A 9,503-nucleotide genomic window follows, 5' to 3' on the forward strand; every position below is an offset into this window, starting at 1 on the left:
GAGACAGTGGGAGAGACTCTCCGTATCTCTGCAAGTCTTTTGCCGGAGCTGACAGTCACGCTTTCCTACTGAATGTATAAAATAGTTTTTAAATAATCTCTCTTTACCCGCTTTAGTATTTCATGACTTTGCGATGAGTCAGAGAGGGAAAGAGAGAGTCAGAGTTTATGCAGGAAAGCCTGCAGCACTGTGGGAGTGCTCCTCTTACTTTTTTCTCCATCTCTCTCTCTCTCTCTCTTCATCATGTGGGTGTTCATCTCCAGTGCAGCGAAATAGGGCTAAACAAGGATAAAGAGAAGGTCAGACACACACGGACACAGTTAATCTTTTTCCTGTCATTCCAACCACATGAGACAGTGTTCGTCCAGGAGTGACTCAATTATCTTTGTTAGAAGAATATACTACTATCTTCTGCGTTAATGGTTGGTATTCCCCGGCATGTCTACAGAGGGAGGTTTACCTTTGAATGCTTAATGGAGATAAAATTGGGGTGATGCTATTGGATTGAAGCCAGGTCTACGGGGGTATAGAGCACCTCATGTGCAGAACCAGGATTCATTTCATTCCTTCCATCTCATTCTGCCGCTGTTCCTTCCGCATCTTACACATGTTTTTGTGTTCAGTTTTCTCTCCCATCTTCCTCCTCCTATCTATATGCCATCCTCTCCTTCTCAAAACACCGCCATCATCTCCCTCTTTGCCTTCTCTCCCCCTCTGTCTTCATTTACCACATCTCCTCCCTCCCCCCTTCTCAACCTTTCTCTCTCCATACCACTCGGCTTCTGTTTCTCCCATCTTCTGGCATGTTGAGCTAGTGAAGGTCATCTTAGTGTTAGAGACGGGGGGAGGGGATGATGCGGCTATATGCAAGTGCTGCTCTGGATAGCCGCAGGAAGACGGACGGATGGATAACAGCGGGAACGTGGAAGCAGAGAAGAGACGGAAGTTCCTGATGAGGACGCAATTTGCTAGCGTGTGCATGTCCGCTGTAACATTGTGCCTTTATGTGTGCACCAATGCATTCTGCTGACATTTATTTTCATTAGTGGTCAATCATCATGGTCACCCCTTCAAATTCCATTGGTGTCATTGACAGCACCATTATTTGTTTTTTTACAGAAACGGTTTGCTTGGGGGGGGGGGGGTTCATAAGGAATTGATTAAACAGTGTGTTTGCTGCATGTTTGTCAAACTAGCTCACTACAAACAGCAGTAACACTAACATAGTGTTGCTTTCCAGGCCCAGGTTGATATTAGGTAACTGTCCACTGTGTAGTTTTCCCCCACTGCATGTGAGTCTGCCAGGATGATACCATGTCAGAGTTTAGAGTGACATTAGCAGCTCTGTCCTTAGTCTTTGTACTCCTATTCTTATTTCTTATAGTAGTCAAATACCGCTTTAAAACACAAACAAGCAAATCTTGAATCTAACTTTGCTTGTACGAGTAGGCTGGTTGTCTATAGTAAACATCTAAACGATGGGGCGTTGTGTGGCGTAGTGGTCTAAGCAGGCGCCCCATGTGTAGAGGCTACAGTCCTCGCTGCAGTTGGCCCCGGTTCTAGTCCCGCATCGGACGGCCTTTACTGCATGTCATTCCCCCTCTCTCTGCCTCCTCATTTTTCCTGTCTCTCTCCACTATCCTGTCCAATAAAGGCACAAAAGCCCAAAAACATATCTTTAAAAAAAAAACATCTAAACGATTAAGGTAGAATAAAAATAAACTTACTGTACTGTAATACTATGGGTAACTAGTTCTATTCTGCAGTGCAGGAACAATGCTGCTTGTTGTTTTACATTGATCATCAGCCAGTGAGGACACTGACTTATCCCTGGAAAGTGTGTGTAGCTTTATCCTCGGTCTTTTAGCATAGTATCTGTATGGAGCCAAGTAATGACAGATTTAGGAGCCTTTTACAGAGTTCATTTATTAAAGCGAGTCAGCCGGAGACAGCTTTTTGAAACGCTTCCCAGAGTTGATATAAACTACCAAGCTAGTTAAACTTGTTAAAATCTGCAAGTCTACAAACCAGACTGCAATGACTAGAAAAAATAAGACTGTTTTGATCTGCTTTGTCTACATTTAAAAATGTACTATAAATTTCATGAGATAAATCTGTGTTATCACTGTAAACAACTTCAGCACACATGCACAAGCCTAGTATCTACAGTAACTGAGGATGGCTGGGCTTAACGAAGCGTCGCTCCTCATGCCATAATGACACATAAGGGCTTAATGCACTAAGAGCTTTGCCGTCTTTTGTTCGTTACAAAAGCTCGGGCATACCAAAAATGAAATCCATATAACCTGAATTTCTTCTTTCTGACCTGTCTTAATGTACGGGTACTATGCTGAAGAGCTTTATACAAGATATGTTGCTGGGAGACCAACAAGCTGCCGCTGAATGGAAGCAACATTCATATTTTTATTGAGGCTCACATCAGAGTCTGCTACATTAATAATTTTTTGTGATCATAGCATTCTGACACGTGCTTGTAGGCTTGCACTCAAGAAGATGAACAGCTGAAAGAGGCCCGCAGTGTTGTTTGGATTTTTCCAAAAATGTCAGTTCCCCTGCTGTGTCATTGTCAGACATACAGCTTTGCTGCTACCTCTCCTTTTACTCACAGCCGCTAAAAGCTCAATTGTTACTGCAGGTTTAAACTGGCTCGGTATTTTTGCAAAACCTGAACCATTCCTTGCCTCCCTGGGAAGTATATAAAAAGAGATGGAGTTGAAAGAGTGCTGCAACAGAGCCGAGCTTAACCTCTATCCCTACTGCTCAAACTGATGCACCGAATCAACATGAGTGGAGGCAGCTAATAATCCGTGGAATTAAATGAATGGGAGTCATTTCCCTCCTGTGGATGTTCTAACTTGACAGTGTATTACAGATTAGTAGCACTCTGTAGTGAGATAACATGTAGAGGAGCAGGTGCATGTTTTTGCATGTGGGGTTAGGCTTACAGATAAACCTATGGCGCCTGAATATTAATGAGCTACCCATCCACCCTCCTGCCCGTCAAACAGGCAGTGTGCTTCGCCAGTTCTGATTCCCTCAGGGACAGGGACAGGGACCGAGATGACCCTGGCATTTACACACTAATGAAAACAATCATGGGAAATATGTTAATCTGCCCGACTGTGGTTGGCTGAAACAAACTGTGCTCTTTCAAAAAGGCCAGATGCTCCTGCGAGTAATCACCTATGGCAACTGAATCCATTTAACCATAACCATTATGGCTCTGTATTTGACCCATGCATGTGTTGTACTTTATACACTGCGCTGCATTAGAGAGATTGATGTTTGTTTTTTTTTGCCATTGGGTCACAAGAGCTGAGATTATCCATTAGAGTCTCCAAAACAGCTTGAGTGACATTTACAGGTAAGAACCCAAAGGAAAAATGTATAAATGGTCACAGAGCTTGTAGGAGCATCATTACCAAGTGGGAATGATTCTGTTCAACGGGGCAAAATGCTGAAAATGATCAGTTATACACGGAGGACTAATTCGTTCTGGTAAACCAGAACGAAAGAGGAAATGAGCCGAACTTTACTACAGCGCAGTGTTGGCTGCTTGAACTGGCCTTTAATGGCTGCAAGGGAAGGAATTTTCAGGCCAGCTCAGACCTAATATGTCTAATCAGATGAATACATAGCAAGGTACATGTACGATATGGTAAGGATACATGTAACATAAATATCATGCTTATTTACATTCGAAAAAATAATATGCAACTCTTGTACAGCTTGTACGAAAAATAAGAATAAAGACAATGAGTATTAAACATTAATCACAAATGACAATTTTAATTTTGAGCTATAATACAAATATAGATCATTTATTATATATGCAATAGCATAAGAAAGTTATACTGTCTCCATTTGTTTTCACATTTACTAAAAAGAACTATGAAGAAAGCATTTAATATAATGAAATAAAGGCAAAGTGAATCTATAATGGTGGAAACAAATTTATATAAAAGCTTGTTTAGTTTCAATTACAGAGCCTCCTGTCAAAGGAATAACACCTGTCTTTTCACAATGAATTGTCCATTTAACTTCAGGATGATGACACAAAAGAAATCTGTGAGAGGTTTTAATCTGTCTGAGCTTGTTTGTTCCTCATTCCCTTTGTGTGTGTACAAAGGATCCTCTGTTTGTTCAATATGTCTGCGGGATTACAAACTTAGCATGCTGCATTTGTTCTGTTTAAGACAGTCGGTACGTGGCTTGGTCCAATTCTGTGAGAAAAGAAAAAAGTAAAGTTGCTGCACCCAACTCGGAACAATAAGCCTTCAGCTGCGCTGTATGTATGGAGAGATAATACAACAGAATAAAGTGTACACAGTGTAATGATGTTTTGTCAGGCTTTAACTCGAGGTCAACCGATCTCCAAGCTGAACTAGAATTCACAGAGATAAAGGAGTGTTGGTATAACCATGTGAGAGCTTTAGGTTTATGTCCTTTGTCTTTATGAGATGCAATCAGAACTTAAGCCGCCAATTATTGTCGGAAATGAAGCTTTGTAAATGCTCTAAAAGACAAAGTTGAAATGTGTCGAACAGTTTGCATTAACTAACGACAGACTCAGAGTGTACGAGATCTGAACAGAGCAGAGGACTTTGTTGTAGTAGGTGAAGCAAGGTCTCGAAAAGTACACCTTATAAACTGACGCAGAGACATGGGAGAGTGAGGAGGGGGAAGAAAGATATTTGTGACTCGTTTGTTTGTACTTGGATGTATTTCTAACAACATGTCACTTAATTTGCTGTTGATGTCCCATGGAATTGTGTGCATTTTGTGTGTTGGAAGATAATCATGGCAAAAATGAAACCTGTAATGAGCTATTATCTGTTTGTATTTGGTTTTCATTGTTTGACAGAAATAACTTGGATCCACTTCAAAGACTCCTTGGGACCCTATTTTGGTAACTACACACTGCATAATTGACAGTTGACTACAGTTAATTAATAAAAATGAAACGAATTTGAAAATTACAGCATACATTTCAACTGTCACCTTGTATGTGGAGTTCCTTAAGTTATAATAACGAAATGTCAGTTTTCTTCATTTGTTTTATGTGATGCAAGAGCAGTATAATGTTTGTTTTCCTGTTGCCATTTCGGAAGTCATTTCAGGGCTCTGTGTAAACAAATTTAGATGCCACCTTCAGCGTCACTGGTACAAATGCAGCGATGACAAGTGTCATGCCATCTACTCTCACTCTCAGCTTTGGCAGGACAAGCGTCCATCCTGTGAAAAATCACTTTAATAAAGAGAAAACATTTGGTTGTGTGAGTGTGTTCCTCAGTTTGGCTAGAAGGACCAAATGACGTCAAAACCGGGACGAGGAGGTATTTCTGTCCCTGGTCCGTTTTTTGGGAGGGGGGGCATGTGGGTGGGTGACATGTTGCCAGGAGCAAAAGTGACAACCTTGTGGCTGAAATATGTCTGCCAGACAGGCACAGCCTCCTGTTGTGTGTGTGCGTGTATGTGTGTGTGCGTGTGTGTGTGTGTGTGTGTGTGTGTGTGTGTGTGTGCATGTGTATGTGTGTGTGCGTGTGTGTGTGTGTGTGTGTGTGTGTGTGTGTGTGTGTGTGTGTGTGTGTGTGTGTGCGTGCGAGCGTGCATGCATGGACGTGGGTGTATGTGTGAGACGGTCTGTATTTAGTCATGCTAAGGGGCAGGACAAAGATATAAAAAACAGAAGCAACAGTAAGTGACAGAGAGGAGGAAGGGCAAAAACGGAGGGATTAGTCATTATCAAGTGGAGAAGAGTAACATGCACACACTCGCGCACAACACACTTGCACACACTCAAGTTTGCACAGCTATCTTTGTTAGGACATTGCACTGACTCCCATTCATTGTGGACAACATATCCCAAACCTTAACTCTAATCAGGATCTCAGAAATTGACATTTGCCTCATTAGGACCGGGCTCGGTCCCCGTCAGGATTACTGTTACCGAAAAGGTGTTTACACTGGAAAAGGTCCCAAAGAGGTAACAAAAACTAACACACACACACACACACACACACACACACACACACACACACACACCAGAAGAGCTTCATCACTTCTCAAATGGTCTCTACTAACATATTTGTAGCTCATGGAAATCTACAACACTAGGTGCATGTGTGTGTCTGTGAGGTCCTCCCTATTGTTGCACACTCACCCACAGCGGACCAACGGGCCAGGAAAAAACATTTTGCCAAGAGGGTACCTGCAGGTGTTTGAATGTTTTAATCATTCTGTAAAAAAAAAAAAGAAAATACTCAACTTCAGTGGATGTACTAACTAGTTTCAAGCCTCACATTGTATTAAAATGAAGAAGGCATGGGAATAAAAAATTTAAATATCTAATATGTAGAAAAACAATAAGGATAAAGTTAGAGATAAAAGGGTCAGAAAAAGATAATTTCTTTTCATTTAAATTAACACAACTAACATCAAACTTTCAGTAGAAAAAAAGAAAACATCTAAATTCCCCTGACCAGTTTTCACAAGCACTGGATTTCAATCAAATGTAAGATGTATTTGCTTCCTCAATATATAGGAATGCAATTTTGTTTGTTGATGCACATCAGCGAAAAGGTCCACACTTTACTATTCATACTATCCAAGCCTGCAGCTGCAATCTGGCCATTTTAACTCCTTTCTGTGTTACCAGTAAATGAGTTGCCAGATTTGTGTGTTTTCTGCAAGATATTGGTTATAATGATAAAGAGTGAAAGTAAAAAAAACTGTGATTTTTTTGGGATGCTCAACTGTGATCTGTCAACCCTCATCTTCAACTGCATTATGTATTGTTGACCAGCTGCCTGGCAGCAGCAGATGGAGAGTTGGTGATGTGTCTGTGGTGAATCTGAAATGGTAATGGTCTGAAAGTATTTATAGTTTAAAGGTTTCAAATGTCACTGAGTTGAAAACATCTTCACTGGACAAAATTAACAGTTGATATTATATTCAAATTTCAGTGGTGAAGTGTTTGCTAATTTCGCTATTTCGCTAACTGGCGAAAAAAGCCTCCCACTGTGAATTAAGATATCTGGTACTTTTTAAAGAACTGAAGTGAAAGTAACAGCTGAGCTCAGGTGATAAGAATCGTCTGTAATAAATCGAAACATTCATCTTCTTTGAAAATAGCTGGAGAATTATTAACTATTGATTGACATGAACATTATGTATAGAGTGAATAAGCCACAGCTTGTTGGTTGGAGCATCGCTGTGGCTCTGTCATGGAACTCTTGAGTTTGTGTTGCTCAAATCAACTAAATGAAAAGACACAACTACAGCATCTCAGATATACCACTACATTAGCAATATTAGTCTTGAATACAGTATAGTGCTGATAAAGTGTTACACTACAGTATGTAATTATTTTCAGAATATTTGTTGAAGTAGCATGTTTAAAAACAATGTAGTTCAGTGATCCATTTTTGAAAGACATCGATAAAGCCTTTGTATGCATTCATGTCCCAGTCTGCGTTCACCACAGACAGAGGTCCCCTCTGTGATAGACAGGCATCAGACAAAGTCACAGATGTCAACTTCCTCTTGACATTTTTAAAAGAAAATTACAAATTACATTTGTATTTCTTTTTTCTTAAAAATGATATACTGGTCTGCACTTGGTCAGGGTAGTCTGTCAGTCTGCTGTTGGTAACGTAAGGAATCTGTGTGTGTGTGCGTGTGTGCGTGCCTGTGCGTGTGCGTGTGCGTGTGTGTGTGTGTAGCCTACAGGGCAGACATCTTTGTCCTCCGTTCAATACTGCTGTCACCGGCACATGAATTATGGAAGTGTTTGGAAGTGACAAAGCACGGCTTACAGCCAAGAGACACTTTTATTGAGTTGTGAGATGTGATGGGTATGGGTGTGTGTTTGTGTGTGTGTGTGTGTGTGTGTGTGTGTGCGTGTGTGTGTGTATTTGTGCGTCATTCTGTATGTTTTGAATCCGTCACCATGGTTCTGATGAAAAAGACACAGATCACCACTCTCGCTCCTCATCCCTCTGATGAGGCTATCACCACAACCTCTCGTTTCTACCTTTTCCTAACATGCAGCTGCCGAAACAACACAAACAGCAGTTTAAAGGTTTGAGGTTTCTGACAGCAAGGTGCAAGAAGGCGTAGTCATCCAGGTGACGATGTCCCTGCCCCAGCCACAATTTATAAGTTTATTCTCCTCTAAACTGATGGCACACTGGTTCTCTCAGCCACGGAGTGACTCTTCTATTATAATTATTTCTGTATGTATCTGGAGCCTTTTACGTTTTCAACATGAGGTGATTGAAATACTAAATAAATAGGTCATGTCACATAAGGTAAACAGTGCATGTCATTTTTGGAGGCAGTTTGTTTCTTGTCTAGAGCGAAACCGTACCACATCAGGTTACTATAGCAACACAGGTGGATCAAATTCTGAGAAGAAACTCTGAAACATCAATAACGTGATGTGGAAACAAATCAGGTGAATAGTAAATTTCTCCATCAGTAAAGAGTTGCATGACAATCGCATTAAATTAATTTTTTTTCATGTCAATCACATTAAATTAACCCTTAATGTGATGAATTTAAAAAAGTGTCCAGAGTTTGTTGCCAATGTTACCTGTAGGCCAGGAGTTGTTAGTGAAGTTCCTCGTTAATGATAAAATGTATTGACATGAATTAAGAATAGAACCAGAGGTTCACATGCAGTTAATTTACTTTCCACTGTGACATTTTTAATATCCTTGTTTAATGACACAAAAGTCAAAGCTGGGTGCTTTAATAAACCTGAAGGTCAAATGTTTCTTGGTTAAGGGTTTTTTTTTCTTCATAGAAAATTTGTACATTTCTTACATTGTACATTTTATATCTTCAGAGTTGGAACACAGTTGTCAGATGAATCTATAAAACCTTTAAATAACATTTTAAATATGTCTTACATAGTCACTTTTTGGAGGGAAAAAAAGACATATGTTTAAAAAACACAAATAAAATCCCAAAGCGGGAACAGCTCGTCCCTGTTGAGTATTTCAGCGACTCTTTTGATCACAATGAGAGATTCCTGTTTGACAACACTGAGATGTGATGCTTTGCTCTGACTGCTGCTCCAAAAAGGAAAGCAGGTCTTAACTTTAAGTTTCCAGTGAAAACTTTGGAATGAAAACATAACTACATCACAAAAATAGAGCCTGGAGCCTTAATAAGCATCACAAACCCACACACACAGACACAGACACTTGCAAGCATGCACACACACATGCACACACATATATATAAACACACACACACAAGTCTCTGGGCATAAACTGAGTATGTTCCCTGAAATGCCCTGAAGTTGTTATCTTAAAGTGGCATCCCGGAGCTTGAGGGTGGGAGGGTGCGTGACTTGTGGAGCAGATTTAGAGCATCCCCAAACAGTCTAGTACACACTGCGCGCGCGCGCACGCACACACGCACGCGCACGCACGCACGCACGCACACACACACACACACACACACACACACAC

The sequence above is a fragment of the Seriola aureovittata genome, chromosome 11 (assembly GCF_021018895.1).
Source record: "Seriola aureovittata isolate HTS-2021-v1 ecotype China chromosome 11, ASM2101889v1, whole genome shotgun sequence".
In the NCBI taxonomy this organism is placed as follows: domain Eukaryota; kingdom Metazoa; phylum Chordata; class Actinopteri; order Carangiformes; family Carangidae; genus Seriola; species Seriola aureovittata.